Source organism: Felis catus, chromosome C1 (assembly GCF_018350175.1).
Source record: "Felis catus isolate Fca126 chromosome C1, F.catus_Fca126_mat1.0, whole genome shotgun sequence".
Lineage (NCBI taxonomy): Eukaryota > Metazoa > Chordata > Mammalia > Carnivora > Felidae > Felis > Felis catus.
This window is the reverse complement of record NC_058375.1, coordinates 6622565-6639550: the sequence shown is the minus strand read 5'-3', so window position 1 is coordinate 6639550 and position 16986 is coordinate 6622565. Positions and strand designations below refer to the sequence as shown.

General features: G+C 53.8%; 1 long non-coding RNA gene across 1 annotated transcript; it reads left to right on the top strand.

The window, feature by feature from the left end:
• The first annotated feature begins 844 nt into the window (after nucleotides 1-844).
• Nucleotides 845-16975, top strand: LOC111561677. Its single transcript, XR_002744309.2, has 4 exons — nucleotides 845-1191; nucleotides 1357-2943; nucleotides 3131-3241; nucleotides 16917-16975. It is a non-coding gene; the product is annotated as an uncharacterized LOC111561677 (long non-coding RNA).
• Nucleotides 16976-16986: the final 11 nt, after the last annotated feature.

Below are 16986 nucleotides of genomic sequence, written 5' to 3'. Positions count from 1 at the left end.
TCACAAAACCTCTGGGAGAGGCGATGCAGGCCATGGGGGGCCACTTGGAACATTCTCTCTGGTCTGGTGTTTATGACGTCACCGGGGCTCCAGGCCGGGAAGGAACCACACCTTCAGCGTGCCCTTCTCGGGAGCACATTCTCTTTCACCGGTGGAGCGAAATCTCCCTTTACCTGGAATCAGGTTTCGTTGTTTTGTTTTTCCCTTTAGGAGCAAACTGTTCACTTAAGGGCAGGTATAAAATCTTGTTTTCTTTTCTCTCTCTTTCTTTCTTTCTTTCTTCTTTCTTTCTTTCCTTCTTTCTTTCTTTCTTTCTTTCTTTCTTTCTTTCTTTCTTTCTCTCTTCTCTCTTCTTTCTTTCTTTCTTTCTTTCTTTCTTTCTTTCTTTCTTTTCTCTTTCTTCTTTCTTTCTCTCTTTTCTTTCTTTCTTTCTTTCTTTCTTTCTTTCTTTTTTTCTTTCTCCTTTCTTTCTCTTTCTCCTTTCTTTTTCTTTCTTTCCTTTTCTTTCTTTCTTTTATTCTTTTTGTTTTTTTTTTAATTTTTTTTATGTTTGTTTATTTTTGAGACAGAGACAGAGCATGAACGGGGGAGGGGCAGAGAGAGAGGGAGACACAGAATCTGAAACAGGCTCCAGGCTCTGAGCGGTCAGCACAGAGCCCGACGCGGGGCTCGAACTCACGGACCGCGAGATCATGACCTGAGCCGAAGTCGGACGCTTAACCAACTGAGCCACCCAGGCGCCCCTATTCTTTTTGTTTTTAAGTTTATTTACTTATGTTGAGAGAGACAGAGAGAGTGGGGAAGGAATAGAGAGGGAGAGGGAGAGAGAGCGAGAATCCCAAGCAGATTCTGCACTGTCAGCACGGGGCCCGACGCGGGACTCCAACTCAGGAAACCGTGAGATGGTGACCTGAGCCCAAACTGAGCGTCGGATGCCTCACTGACTGAGCCACCCAGGCGCCCGTTTTCAACTTAGTGTTGTGGCTCCGGGGTGGAAACGGCCTCCGTGTTTGTGCCCTACACATCACCTAGCACAGAGCCTGGCTCGTGGAAGGCTCTGGATGAATGCTGGCGGATAAACGAACAAATGAAACGCCACCCTTTCCCCCAAAGTCATAGACTATTCCCGAAGAAAGGAATCCCTGAGAAGCAATCTTCCACGGTAACCCTGCCACCAAAAAACTTCCAGAGGTGGGCCTGGCACTCTTCTGCGGGGGGAGGGGGGGGGAGTCTGGCTGGGCACTTGCGGGGTCTCTGAGTGGTGCCAGCGGCCGCACGTGGCAGGACGGGGAGTGCAGGTGCCGGAGGCATGGAGGCAGGACGTGTCCGGAGAGACAACTTCTGCTCCCTCGCCAGGAAATGGAAGGACTGGCAGAGGAAGGGGATTGTCCCCGGAGTCATAACTCATCTCGCCTGCAACTCGGGTCGAGGCATCGATGAATCTTCACCCTCTGGCTCCTGCGCTCCCTGGCTAGCCGCTTCCCAGGCAGCCCTGAGGCATCCAGCTCGGGCCCACGCCGCTGTTCACACCTTCCATGGCATCCAGGGGGGACGGTCCCTTCCGGGAGCCTCAGAAATAAAGAAGAATGAGCCGAGGAGGCTTCTGGTCCTATCTCTGCCAACGTCACCTTCTGAGCTCCTCTCTGCTCACGGAGGCCCAGACGCTGAATCAAAGCTCATGGGGCCAGTTGGCAAGAGGCAGGCAGAGGCCTGACCCCACTGCCTCGGCTTCTCTGCAAATCCAAACCAGCCGGTGAGGAAGGGGGGACGACGGACGGATGGCCTCCTCCGACAGTGCGTCCCAAGACATTTGGTTCATTCATTTATTCAGCAGGCATGCATTGAGGCCTTGCTGTGGCCCAAGCATTGAGCTGGTCAGCAGTGAGCCGGGCACAGATGTGGCTTGAAAGGACCCCCGTTTGACCGTGTTGGGCGGAGAGGAGGCATGGACAGGTCATTGAAAACACCGCACAGGCCGGTGCTGGGACTGAGCCATACACAGGGCTGCGGGGAGCCCCGGATGTGGCTTCCAGCTGGAGGAGAGGTGGGGCAATTAGTCAGGGGAGGCTTTCTGGAGGAGGTGATGCCTGAACCGTGTGATAAAGGATGAGTAAGCATTGGGGGGGGGGGGGAGGTCAGGCTGGGGGTGATGAGAGCATTCTGGGCAAAGAAGGCAGGAAGGTGTGTGCCCAAAGGCTGGAGAAAGTATCATGCGTGTGCACGTGTGTGTGTGTGTGTGTGTGTGTGTGTGAGTTGTGTGGCTGGCATATTAAATGAGAGCTGGGCCGTACAAAGGATAAAGGAGGGCCTCAGGCTCCTTGCTAAGGAGTTGTGTTTAGTCCATGAGGGATGGGGAGGTGCAAAGACAGGAGAGTGAAACAGAGTCACGTCTGCCACGGGGACTGTGTGGGTTCCATGTCACGGAAACCGAGTTTCAACTACCTTGAGCACAAAAGGTAGTTATCAGCTTTCAAAACTGCGGCGTCTGGGGACAGCTCTGCCTTCAGGAAGAGCTGAATCCAGGTGCTCAGCCCAGGTCGGCAAGAACTCCGCCTTTGTCTCCACCTCCCTCCGTGTGGGCTCCATTCTCAGGTGGGCGCTCCCCGCACAGCAGCAACAGAGGGCCCCGGCCATTCCTGTCCCCCGGCCCGGACGCCTGCTCCAGGGTAAGTCCTGCGGCTGCTCTCATTGGCTGGAAGTGAGTCACGAGCCCATCCCTGAGCCAATCATGGTGCCCGATTTGCGAAGCTTGGGTCACTTGCCACCTGCGGGCGGTGGGTGGGGGCAGCCACGCGGATTGAGGGGCGTGGGGTGGGATGCCATCCCCAAGGTGAAGTACCCGCGCTCCGATCAGGAACAGGGAATTGAGGGGCCGGCCGGTGAAAATAACAGACGTCCAGTCACATACTGTATGGTTCCACTTACAGGAAGTGTCCGGAAGAGGTGAGTCCGTAGAGACGGAATGAAGATTGGTGGATGCCAGGGGCCGGGAAGGAGGGAGGTGGGGCGGAACGTTTAATGGTAAGGAGTTTCCTTTTGGGGGGACGAGTGGGAAGTAAGTAGAGGTGTTCGTTGCGCCACAGGGTGAATAAACACTCTGCGAAATGCCACTGAATTCTTCCCTTTACAGTGGTTCATTTTATGTTATGTGAATCTCACCTTAATACGAAACAAAAACACAGCAGCTGTCCGTCCGCAGGGATCCTAGGATGCACCCTCATTCCACAGGGCCTGCTCGCTGGTGAGACTCCTTTTCTTCCCTTTACTCCTGCTTGCTCCCTTAAAAAATTTTGTTTAATGTTTATTTTTGAGAGAGAGAGAGCGCGCACTAGCAGGGGAGGGGCAGAGAGCGAGGGAGACACAGAATCCCAAGCAGGCTCCAGGCTCTGAGCTGTTAGCACAGAGCCCGATGAGGGGGCTCGAACTCAGGAACTGCGAGATCACGATGTGAGCCAAAGTCATACATTTGACCGACTCAGCCACCCAGGTGCCCCTGCTTTCTCCCTTCTTAAACCTCAGAGAGTTTGGGGCCTGCAAGCGGATTGTAAGTCAGAGGTAATTCTAGGCACGGTCGCCCGCAGGGCCACTGCCCGCGGCAGGGGCCCCGCGGAAACCTGGGCCACTGGTCCAGAAGCTGAGCTCATGTATTTTCGTGGGACCTGGAAAAGGAGGCCCGGGTGAGATGCCAAGGACGTCTTGTTCACCAGCTGTACCTGTTTTGCTCGGGGCTCTGGGCCGTGGGACGGAGCTGCGCTGCCTGGGGCGCGTGGCCGGGACCCCCGCTGGCAGGGAGAGCGAGCGCTGGGTCTCCACGGTCGCTTGGCACCGAGGAGGCGCAGGTGACGCCAGCACGGGAACGGGCTGGGCCTGGGGAAAAGCTCTTTGCGCTGGAATGGTAAAGGGGAAAGAGGGTTTTGGCTCCCTCTCTGGGCCTTTCCGCATCCCCCATGCTGGGGTTTGGGCAGAGCCCAGCGCTGCCTTGGGGCTCTCCCAGAACGAGCCTGCCTTGGCTCCTTCAGGAACGGGAGTTTGAATCCAAAGCTGACCTTGGGTTGCTCAGCACAAGCTGCCTGCCGCGGGCCCAGGGCTCCTGGTCCCCGCGGGGCCCCAGCGGGGCTCGCCTGGCGTGGACGGGGGACGAGTCTCCCCGGCCGAGCCGTGCTCTCTGCTCCTACCTTGAGCCGGACACGGGCTGATCTCCAGTCCGGGGTCTGGTCTCAATGGATGCGTCCGGGATTCTCAGGACGCGGTGTCGGACCCGTCGGTACCTGCCTGTGCCGAGTCACACGCGGTTTGGGGCCTTGTTTACGGTGTGGCTCTCCCCTCCCCGCCAGCCAACTGGGTCAGAACCCGCGAAGGATTTTACAAGCTCCTTTCGGGGATTCGCCCGCAACTGAAGCTGGAGAATGCTTGGCGTGTGGGACCGTGCTTTGCTCCCGGGAGCTGAGATTTCCCACGTGGCTCCCCTCCTGCTTGGATGTGTCCGGGTGTCGGCGGACGCGGCGGGGTGGGTCGTGGCACCACGTGGAATGGGACGGACTGAAGAACAACCACTTTGCCCGTTCCGTTTCCTCATCGGTAAAAAAGAGGATCCGCAACTCCGCCTCCACCCCTGGGACCTTACTGGGAAGTCGGGCCTTTGCAGATGTAATCGGTTAAGGATCTCCTGCTGACATCACCCTGGCCTGAGGGTGGACCCTGAATCTGCCTGCTGGTGTCCTTGTAAGAAGACGAGAGGCCACACAGAGAGACGAGAACAGAGGGGAGAAGGCCACCCGAAAGCAAAGCGGAGAGTGGAGTCATGTGGCCAAAAGCCACGGGGTACCTGGAGCTTCCAGGAGCTGGAGGCGGCCAGGAAGAATTCTCCCCCGGAGCCTTTGGAGGGACCGTGTGGGCCTGCCGGCACCTTGACTTCTGACTTGTGGCCTCCTGGACCCGGAGAACTGATGTATGTTGTTTTCCTCACCCGGGTTGTGGCACTTTGCCATGGGCCGTCCCGGGAGACAAAAACGCCCCCTCAAGGGACAGCTGTCACCGCAAGCATTGGACACACAGCACATAGGAGGTGTCCCGTGAACGACTGCTAGCATCACTGTGCTGCCTGTGGCCCTGCAGGGGCCCAGCGGGTCAAAAGGAGCATCGCCAGCGTCCGCGGGGACACCCGGCCCCCGTGGTGCCCTGTGTCACCCCACGCCCTCCTGGCTGCCTGCGGCTGGAGCCTTAGGAGGACCGAGCCGGAGGGAGAGAAAACAAGGGGGCAGCTGGGAAGGGCAGCCGTGGGCTGAGGGTTGAGGTCTGCGGGAGGAATGTTCACCGCCATGAATCACGGCTTCCAGGCCCCTCTCAGCCTGCTGACACATCACGCCCCAGGGGGAGGGCAGCGATGACCTCATGCCGGTGGTCACACACTCCGGGCTCCTCCCAGCACCGCCCAGGGCTCAGCGTTTGCCCAGAGGGAGCTGTCCCCACCCCACCCCTGCCCAAGTCTGTGTGCTCTCTCCTCCCTCACACACACAGCAGGACGAGCTGACCTTCGGAGCCAAGACTTCGGTGGAGGTTTATTATCTGGATGCTTTTGGAACGGGCCGGGCGAGCGCGCTGAACATCTGCGTGGGGAGGGCCTGCTGGGAGGAGCTTCGAAGGGACTCGTTCCCAGGGCCGGAGTCCCACTCTCTCGATGGCTTACAGACGGGGACACCGAGGCCCAGAGGAGTCAAGGGCTTGCTGTACGCCTCCAAATCTGAGGCCTTTTTTTTTGCAAAGAGCGAGGATTGGAATTCAGAATTTATCTTGGGCAAGACTCTGTTCTGCCTCCTGGACCAGCGGCCTCATCTGCTCGGCCGCCGCCGTGCATCTCCCTTCCCCGGCTCCCGGTCCCTGGACGTACCCTCTAGAAACGCCTTGATTTCCTTTGCCCTGGCCTTCCGAAAAGCAAGCAGGGCTGCTGATAGCAGTGATCTTAGCTCTACGAGCCGCCCCCGTGCGCGCCCCCGCCTTCAGACACGGAGAAAGTTTTCCCCAGGCCCCCGATTCGGGTTCCTGGTCACTATATCGCCAGACCACCGTGAGCAAGAATCTTAGGAGAGTCTATTGAGACAGGACATCTAGCGTGGAGAATGGGTCCCTGAGCATCTGGGGCACGTGCAGCCCCTAACCTATCTTCTGTCCTAGCTGGAGAGACCTAGAGACTTCGGTGAGCTGAGCCACCGCGGTGCATGGGCTTTGACCAGGGATCTGGGACAACAGGCTGGGCCGCTTTGAGCTCCCCAAGGCTCCTGCTTATTTATGTTACCATTATAACTCGAAGCCAATATTTAAGCATTACCAAAGCAACAGCCCAAATTCTCCAGCCCTTGGCCCCCATCCAGCCCCACGCGGTGGGGACGGAGCAGGAGGGAGGAGCAAGGAAAATGAGTCAACCGTGCCCCCCCACCTCCCAACCACCTGGGAAAACAGTGACCCAAAAAGCAGGTCTCAGCTTCTCTTGCGGGGCAGCTCTTCTCTTCCGTGGTCCTACGACTCCGCGCTTTGCACCCAAGCAGAACCAAGTCAAGCAAGACCTCGGTCTCCCAGGATTTTATTTTACTTTTGTTGTACGGTTGGAGCCGATAGGTTTTTCAAACTTCGTGTTGGCATTTCGTGTGGCGAAGAACATGGACAAACCATAAGGGTTCAATTTTCTTGTCACCGGCCGGATGCATCTTTCACCAGGACCCAGACTAAGCGACGGCACACGGGCGGCAGCCTCTCCCCAGGTCCCCTGGTCCCCGATCCTCGTTACTGGACCCCCAGGGGGTAACCATTGTGCTCGCCACTCACGGCCCCGCTTAGTTTTGCCTGGTTGTGGACTTTGTATACATGGATCGTACCCTATGTTCTCTCCTGGACTGGAGCCAATGGCATTTTCGGTTCTCGAGAGACCTGAGTGGCCCTTCTCGCCAGCAGCTCTGGGGAGGAGCGAAAACAGAGAAGGCACCTTCCCTGTCCCACAAGCCAGTAGGTGTCAAGACAGGAACTGGAAAGCATATATAGAAGGGGAGGGGGCAGGCAGTGATCTTGACTTAAAAAGAAAGGCACACTATCCTTTTGTGCCCCGTGTAACTGGCGTTTCTATCTGGTGTCCCGGGAAAGAGACGGGAGGGGAAGAGTAGAGTCACAATGAGCCCGATGGCTGGGGTCTCCGGAACCTGGCCCCACCCCCCCCCACCACATCCTCAGTTTTTCTGGCGGGGTGCTGGGGCTGCCTGCACCCTCACTGTCGCCGGGGAGGCTCTCCTCTGCCGGGCTGGCTCTAATAGCCCCTGGGTTTATGCCTGGGCGGCACAGGGCACAGATGTACCAGCTGCGGCCCCCGTGTGTCCCTGTGGTGTGGGTGCTCCTGGGCTCCTGGCCGCCTGATCAGTGGCCCCGTGCGGCTCCCCCCCCCCCCAGGGCTGCCTTGGATTTCAGTGTTTTTTGGTTCCAGGACTGGGGAGTGGGGGAGGGGTAGTCCTTGGTGCTTCACAGCGCAGGGGCCACAGGGAGCCTCAAACTATCTGCAGAGAAGACCCAGCTTAAGAAATGTCCCGTGCGTCGCAGACGGCTGCCTTTGTGAACTATGATAACCGTGGCATGCTCAGGAAAATGAAAGGGAAGAAATAAAGGCCATTCAGGCCCCCCATTTCTTTTTTGTTACTGGAGTCAACGGCCACAAAATTGGTCTCACAAGATAGAGTGGGACCAACCTAAAAAGGGGAAAAGGGCATTTGGGGATTCTCAGCGTTTACTTTTTTTTTTTAAGTTTATTTATTTATTTTGAGAGAGAAGGAGCAAGCAGGGGAGGGGCAGAGAGAGAGACAGAGAGAGAGAGAGAATCCCAAGCAGGCTCCAGGCTCCCAGCTGTCTGCACAGAGCCTGACACGGGGCTCGAACCCACGATCCATGAGATCATGACCTGAGCTGAAGTCAGACACTTAACCGACTCAGCCACCCAGGCGCCCTTCTTGGTATTTATTCTTGATCGCTACCCCTGTTTTGATGTCCTTGTGACAAGCCGTTAGCTGACCAACACAGGCCAGTGGGTCACCTTTGTAACGGCACCACCCTGAACACCCCTGCCCTGCCCTCAGCTGACCTTGTCGGGTCTCCGTGGTTTGTATCTGTCTGTGACCCCTCCTCGTCTCCTCGGCGGCCCCATCTTCTTCCTATTTCTTTATATGTTGCTTTAGCGGAAGTGAAAGAGATGTGAGCCTCTGCCCACCCGTTTTGGGATCCTTGTATAAGACCCTAAGCACACAGGCCACGCTCTCTTCAGTTTTTAGCAGATTCTAAGGAGTTACGCTTCACTTCTTTCTGCCTTCTGTGGCTTCTCTCTCTCAGATGTGGGACAAGGTCCCTCCAGAGCTGGGTTGGAGGATTATACGGTTGACAAGAAGACGGTGCCACACTCCGATCCTCTCTCCTCCCTTTGCGCCCACCCACGTGCTGTACTGAATCCTGGCCCCCCAGTGTGACACAGGCACCCCTAGAGCGGGAGGAGGGATCATTTACCCCCACAGTCCAGTCCTGAGCCCACACGTCCCGGGCTTTTCCTCTCTGGAAGGCTCTAGGACCCCAGGGGGCTGGCAGCTTTGTTCCAGCCGAGGTGACCACCAAGCCCCCTGTCCCCAGTGCGCCCTCTGCCCGCGCAGGATATCGGTGATCTCAGCGCCTCTCACTGCAGGGAGCTGTCTGAGGTCGCTCAGCCCCCTCCTCCTCACCGTCTGGCCATCTCTCCCACGGCCATCTACTGTGTGACCAGCCTCCCCCAAGGACTCTGACTCCTCTGACCCCAATGTCACGAGTGCGTGTGGGACAACACACGGGAAGGGGGATGGGGAGGAGGGCGGAGTGCGTTTTCTCCATGAGATTGGTCTAACCGGGGCTTCTTTCGGGCTCGGTGAGGACGGCGTCGCCCCGGCCAGAGACCCAGGCAGAAACAGGCGGCGCTGGGATTTACGAGCTGTCACCGTCCCTGCGTGTACAAGCCGGCTTGCTTTCCCTTTCCTCTCCTCATTATTCAGCTTTGGTTCTGTTTAATAACCCTGGCCGCATTCTTCTCTAAACCAAACCAGCTGCTTACTAGCTTTTTATAAGCAGCAATAAAGACGGCGAAGACCCGAGGGCCCTTTGGTCTCCAGGAGGCCGAGGAAGAGGTTGAGGGCCCCCGGAGGGGGCCTGCAGGGGACGCGTGGGCGGGGCTCTGTCCTTCTGCCGGCGGCTGCCCGTTCAGAGCCCGGTGTCGCTGCAGAGGATCTGTGGCCGGCGCTCCACTGCTCCCCTTCCTGCGGCCACATCGTAGGACTTGGGGATCACCTGCCTCCTGCGGGATAAGGAGCTGGTGCAGAGGCGCTGGGAGATGATCCGGGCTCGCGAGGTGCCAGGAGGTCACTCTGAGGGAATGTTCTGAGCCGTGAGCGAGCCCAGGAAAAACAATTCGACAACAATGCCGAGTGCCTAGGTGACAGAGAAAAAAAGAGGAGCCTGTTTGGGAACAGATTTCGGCCTCGGCTTCCAAGGCATTAGTAATTCAAGCAGCAGTGAGTGTAATATTTACTTGGGAAACTATGAAAAGTCTCTAACAATGTTCTTCTCGAAGCTTTCATCATGGGCTTGCTGGGTTCCGAGTGCAGCCAGCACCCTAATCACAAACAGAGGTGCTCGCTGCCATCTGGTAGAAAGGGGTCAGCGCGCTGCGTCCGCGGGGACCGAGGCCCTCCGCGCGCCAGGCTCCTCCACGAGGGCCCCAGGAGGCCCAGGACGACGGGTCCCACCCAGCCACTGCCCCAGGGACTGCGCACCGCTTGGAGAAAGAGCAGGGGCAGGGCTGCTGACGATGACGGTGTCTGGCCCAGTGCTTTAAGCATTTTTCAACTTATTTTATTTTTCGGTGGGGGAAAAGGGCGGGAAGCAAGAGGGAGGGTGGCCAAAGATCCCGGTTTGCCTGGAACTGAGAGGGTTTCTGGGCTAAAGAACTTTATGTTCTACAACCAGAGAATTCCCAAGCAGACCGGAATGAGCTGGTCACCCTGGTGGGAGGGGATGTCCACGGGGTAGGAAAAAGCACAGAACTTCGATCAGCACGTACGGTTCCCCCCCCGACTCGAGGTTTGTCCCCTCTGGGAAGTCAGGTCACCTGCCAGCGCTTGCCTGTAAAAGAGGTCAGACCCGTGTGAGGAGATGCGAATTCACAGGTCTACAGTCAGGGCAGGTGGAGGGTGACCTGTGGGGGGGGGGTGGTGGTGGGGGGGGGTTCCTAGGAGACCTGGGGGGAGGGCAGGGGGAAGCTCCGCCCCTCGCCCAGCCACGCCCCCACCCCAGCGAAATGCGGGCCCTGGTCTACCAGACGTCTGCGTTTTTAAAGAATTTTTTTTTTGCGAGCGCTCCCAAATTCGGAAATGTTGGCTCACATATTAATGACATCCTGTATCGGCCACACAAACACGTCCGATCGCCAAGTTGGCTTCTGGGCAACTGGTTTGCAACCTCTTGACTACGCATTTTCTGTTTCCTGTGTCAGTTCGAAAGTTCAGTGATTTTATAAACTCCGGCCAGCCATCCCCTCAGTTAACTGGAAATGAGTCACGTGGTTTACTTTGAGAAAGAATAAACACATATATATGTCTCAAAAGCTGATTTCAGGGATTTAATCCTAGAAAATGCCTTCCGCGGTGTCCCAGCCTGGCATTTCTCTCCATTTAGGTAGGGGCTGTGGGCTCGGTGTTGTTAAGACGTGCCACAACCTGGGTGAACCTTGAAAACACGGCTGGGAACAGAAGAAGCCAGACACAAAAGGTCACGTGTTGTCGGATTCCATTTACATGAACTGTCCAGAACAGGCAACTTCATTGAGACAGAAAATACATGAGTGGCTGCCAGTGGCTGAGGGATATGGGGGTTGAAATAACTGCTCATGGGGATGGAGTTTCTTTCTGGGTTGACGAAAATGTGCTGGAATTTGATGGTGGCGATGGTTACACGACCTTGTGAATATACTAGAAACCACTGAACAGTGCACGTGAAAATGGTGAATGTATGGGGTGCCTGGGCGCCTCAGTTGGTTGAAAGCACGTCTGACCCTTGGTTTTGGCTCAGGTCATGATCCCGGGATTGTGGGATCGAGCCCCACCTTGGGTTCCACGCCGAGCTGGGAGCCTGCCCGGGATTCTCCCTTTCTCCCTCTGATCCCTCCCCCGACTTGCACGCGCGCGCGCTCTCTCTCTGAAATAAAAATTAAAAATAATAAAATGGTGAAGGCTGCGGCATGTGAATTATATCCCAGTTAAAGAATATATTGTTCAAGTGTTGATTCTCCTCACGCTGATCTGTAGGTTCTGCGCAATCCCAGTCAAACTCTCAGCAGGCTTTTTGGGCAGAAACTTGACAAACCGATCCCAAAATTCAAATGGAAATGGGGTGGACGAAGAATCGCCCAAACAACTTCACAAAGGAAGAGCGAAAGAGGAGGTCTCATAGCATCTGGTTTCAAGGCTTATAAAGCAACAGTAATCCAGGTAATGTGGAACGTAATTGTAACGACAAACAAATAGATTGATGGCACAGAACGGAGAGCCCAGAAATAGACCCACACAAATACGGACAACGGATTTTCAATGCAAGTTCAAAGGCGATTCCGTGGAAAAGGGGTATTCATTTTTTTTAAAGTTTATTTATTTATTTTGAGAGAGAGAGAGGAGAGGAAGAATCCCAAGCAGACTCCGTGCTGCCATCATGAGCCTGACTCGGGGCTCGCGCTCACGACCCTGGGATCAGGACCTGAGCCGAAATCAAGTCGGACGCTCAACCGACTGAACCGCCCAGGTGCCCCGGAAAAGAGGTACTCATTTCAATAAATGTTCCGAAATAACTGAATATCCCTATGCAAAAAAACAAAAAAAAAAACATCAATCCATACCTTGTGTCATATAAACATATGAATCCAAAACAGATTTAAATGTAAAACTTAAAACAACTCCTAGATGACAAGACAGAAGAAAATCTTGTCGCCTTGGGTTAGGCAAGGATTTCTGAGATATGGCACCAAAAGCATATCCATAAAAAAACAAGTTGATAAATCGGACTTAATCCAAATTGAAAAACAAAAACAAAAACAACCAACTTCTGTTATTTTGAAAGATACTTTTACAAGACTGAAGAAGAAAAGCCACAGGCCAGTAGAAAACATTTACAAATCATGCATCTGATAAAGGACTCGTATTCAAATACTGTATATAAAGAACTCTGAAAAGTTATTAGGACAGCAACCCACTTAAAAATGGGTAAAATATTTGCGCCAAAAAATGCCTATTTTGTTTAATAAACATGTTTTTCCTTATTGGATGGCCAATAAACACATGAGCCAATGCTAAACTCACTAGTCACTGGGGGAATGCAAATTAAAACCACAATGTGATATTACTATACATCTGTTTGAGTGGCTAAAATTAAATAGACCGACCATGCCAGGTGCTGGTAAAGATGTGGAACTCAAACACTGCTGGCCGGAATGTTAAAATAGTACAACCACTTTGGGAAAACAGTTTGGTACTTTTTTTTTTTTTTTTTTAGTTTATTTATTTATTTTGAGAGAGACGGAGACAGCCAACTCGGGGCTTGAACTCACGAAACCATGAGATCATGCCCGGAGCCGAAACCAAGAGTCAGACGCTTAACCGACTGAACCACCCAGGCGCCCCAACAGTTTGGCACTTTAAAAAAAAATTCCACACAGGGAGCGCCTGGGTGGCTCAGTCGGTTAGGTGTCTGATTCTTGATTTTTGGCTTTGGTCATGATCTCGCGGTTCGTGGGTTCGAGCCCCGCGTTGGGCTCTGTGCTGACGGCACGGAGCCTGCTTGGGATTCTCTCTCCTCTCTCTGCCCCTCCGTGCTTGCTCTCTCTCTCTCTCTGTTTCTAAATAAATATTTTTTTAAAAAGTTCCACATACAACTGCTATATGGCCCAGCCATTCTATGCCTGAATATTTACCCAGAAGAAAAGGAAACGTATGTCACACAAACATTTGTAAACCAATGTCTGTGGCAGCATTATTTATATCAAGAGCAGAAAACTGAAAGTACCCTGAATGCGCCTAGCAGATGAATGGCTAAATACGTTGTGGTATAGCCATATAATGGGATATTATTCAACACTAAAAATAAACAAGCATATGCAAAAGCATAGATGAATTTCAAAAGAAATATGTTGGACGAAAGAAGCTAGACATAAAAAAGGACGTACTGGTCCGCTGGGCATGCCATAACCAAGGACCCCACACCTGGTGGCTTCAACCGAAGAAATTTATTCTCTCCCAGTTCTGGAGGCTGGGAAGCTGAGCTCGAGTCATTGGCAGATCTTGTCTCTTGGGAGGTTTCCATCCTTGGCTTGTGGATGGGTCTTCTGGTGTCTTCACATGGTCCTCCCTCTGTGTGTGTCCTAATTTCCTCTTCTAAATTTTTTTTTTTTAATGTTTATTTACTTCAGAGAGAGACAGAGACAGAGTGTGAGCAGGGGAGGGGCAGAGGGAGAGATACACACACACAGAATCGGAAGCGGGATCTGGGCTCCGGGCTGTCAGCACAGAGCCCGGTGTGGGGCTTGAACTCACGACCCATGAGATCATGACCTGAGCCGAAGTCTGACGCTTCACCGAATGAGCCGCCCAGGCGCCCCGTAACCTCCTCTTCTTGTAAGGACACCGGTCCTGTTGGATGAGGGCCCAACCTAATGACCTCATGTTAACTCAGTCACCTCTTTTAGGGCCCAACCTAATGACCTCATGTTAACTCAGTCACCTCTTCAAAGGTCACATCTCCAAATATAGTCCCGTTCTGGGGTGCTGCGGCGGGGGGGGGGGGGTCAGGGCTTCCGAATAGGAATTTTGGGGCGGGGGACACAATTCATCTCATAACAGAACTGCGTGGTTGCATTTGTATCAAAGTCTAGAAAATGCAAGCTAATCTGGAGGGACAGGGAGCAGAGCAGTGGCTGCTGGGGGCTGGGGGAGCTGCAGGGGTGAGGGGACGAGGTGACAAAGCGGCCTGAGGAACCTTTTGGGACGGATGTATCTGTTCATTATCTTGGTTGTGGACATGTTTTCACGGGTGTCCAAAGTTACCGAATTGCACACTTTAGATACGTGCTGATTTTTGAATGTGAATTGTACGTCACACCCGGAGGTATTAAAAGTAACAGCAAGGGTTTAATTCTAAAAGGCCGCCTCCAAGTGTCTTGGGCCCGGTGCCACGTCCGGCAACATCCCGTTCGCCTCTGTTTACGAGGACCTGATGGTTGAGAGGGTGCCCCCCACCCACTTACTTCCTCCCCTCGGGCCATACTCCGCACCACCTGCTTTCTTGCAGCCCAGCTGACCTTGCAGACCCAGGGAGGACGCCGTCTCCTCCGTCTGGGACCCTCCCGCCCCTTCCTCACGTTTGAGATCTCAGTGTCCTCTTTGTGGTTGGCCGCAGTCTCGAACACCCCTCCCTCAGCCCCGGAACCTGTGACTCCAGGGGTCATATTCAACTGTGGGACACAGCTCACCTTAAGATGGGAAGACACGCGCCCTCAAAGGCAGAGCACTTCCGTGGCTGCTGGCGGGAGGAGAAGTCCCGAGAAGCAAGCACGGGCAGGACCGGATGGGCCTCGGCTGCATGGACAGGAACGTGGGTGTCCCCCAGTTGCTGAGGGCGACCCTCAGCTGACAGCCAGCGAGGAGACAGGGACCTTGGTCCTTGCTCTACACGCAGTGTCCATATGTTGACAAAACCTCATCCCGCTGTGATTAGGAGGTGGGGCCTTAGAGGGGGGGTGATTGGGTCAGAAGGGTGGGCCCCTCACGAGTGGGATTCGTGCCTTCATAAGAGACCCCAGAGAGCAATCCTGCTCCCTCCTGCCATGTGAGGACACACGGCGAGGCTGGCAGTGAACCAGGGAGCGGGCTCTCACCAGACACTGAACCTGCTGGCACCTCGATCTTGGACTTCCCAGCTTCCAGAACGGCGGGAGAGAACTCTTTAAGCCCTTAGTTGTTCTGTGGTAGCAGCTGGAAGCGACCAAGACGGGCCTATGTGGGCAAGAAACCTGACTCTGAACAGTGGACTCCAGCCTGGAAGTGGATTCTTTCTGAGAGCTTCCAGATGAGAGCACAGCCCTGCCGACGCCTTGGTTTTGGCCACGTAAGACCCTGAGCGCGGAGCCCCCTTGAGCCCGCCCAGACTTCTGATCTGTAATAAACGGGTGCTGTTTTAGATGGCTGAGTTGTGGTAGCTTGATAGGTAAATGAAGTCAGAGAGGAGTTTCCTGACCGTCCTGTCCCAAGCAGCCCCGCCCTTAACGCCTTTGTTATTTTCTCGCAGGTCCTCTGGTACCTGCAGAGTAGTAATGTCAGTTTCATGGGACTCTCTCTCATGCCAGAACTTAGCCCATAAGGGCAGAGCCAGTGTCTGTCTTGTTCATCTGTGGATCCCGAGTACCCAGGACTAGCCTGACTTGCAATTGGTTCTTTTTTTTCTTTTTTCTTTTTAAAGTTGGTTTATTTATTTCAAGAGCGCGCGCGCGTGCGAGAGAGAGAGCAAGGGAAAGCGAGTGGGGGAGGGACAGAGAGAGAGGACAGAGAGAGAGACTCCACACTGTCCTCGCAGAGCCCGATTCGGGGCTCGATCCCACGAACGGTGAGATCACGATCTGAGCAGAAACCGAGAGTTGGACGTTTTACCGCCTGAGCCCCCCAGGCTCCCTGCAACTGGTTCTTGATCAGTGTTCGTGAAAGGATGCACGATCCCTAAAGATCGTGCAACGCTGATCAAGGGGTCTTCGTCTTCCCTGCTCTCTTCTTTCTAAAGGGCGCAACTCGAAGTGCTAATTTGCACTGGAAGGCTTCTCATCAGATGTTAAAACAAAACGGGCTTTTAAAATTCCTGGTATTAATTTCATCTAACCAAGGCAGTTGGCTGGCCAACTTTTCTCAGCTAACATTGAAATTTAGCCCCAGGACTTTTGAAAGACTCTCTCTGGAAAGATCCAGTGATACTGTTGTTTTGTAAAACATGACTGACCAATTCTTGGGACTCCTGAAAAGTGAAGAGGGGTGGAAAATGGTCTGGCGTTTCCTGGAAAGGTTGGATGTGGAGTTTCCACATAATCTGGCATTTCCACCTCTTGGTATCTACCCAAGCGAAATGAAAACATGTATAAACAAAATCGTGTTCATGAGTGTTCACAGCAGCATTATTCATCATCGCCCCAAAGTGGAAACCCAACTGGCCATAAATTGGTGAATGGAGAAATAAAATGTGGTATATCCGTGCAGCGAGACGTTATTCGGACGCGACAAGAAATCTGGAACCGATGTGTGCTATGCATGGGTGAACCTTGGAGACGTTATGCTCAGTGAAGGAAGCCAGACACAATTTGTGTGTCCATTTATGTGAGATCCCATTTGGAGGCAATGGGATGTTGACTAGAGCTTGGGTGTTTTTTTTGGGGGGGGGATGAAAGTGTTCTGAAATGGACTGTGGTGATGGATGGACAACTCTGCGAATATTCTAAAAATATCCTCACCGTATAGCTCGCCTACAATGGCACGTGAATTAGCTCTCCGTGAAAAAATTACACCTCGTCCAGGTGTGAGGGTGCATGGAAGGCCCTCTTGCCTAATTCCTACCGAGTCTGTGGCTGGGCCGTCCAGGGAATTCCAGAATGCTTGGAAGGAACCCCCTGCCTCAATAACACTTACGGCAGAGGGAGGACTTCTTCCTGGATGCCCATTACTCTGGGTTCACTCACGCCCACGGTGCTCCCTGTCAGTGTTACACAGAGACAAATGGTTGCTTATTTATTTATTTATTTATTTATTTATTTATGTTTATTATTATTTTTAATGTTTATTTATTTTTGACAGAGGGCGAGCGGGGCAGGGGCAGAGAGAGAGGGACACAGAATCTGAAACAGGCTCCAGGCTCCGTGCTGTC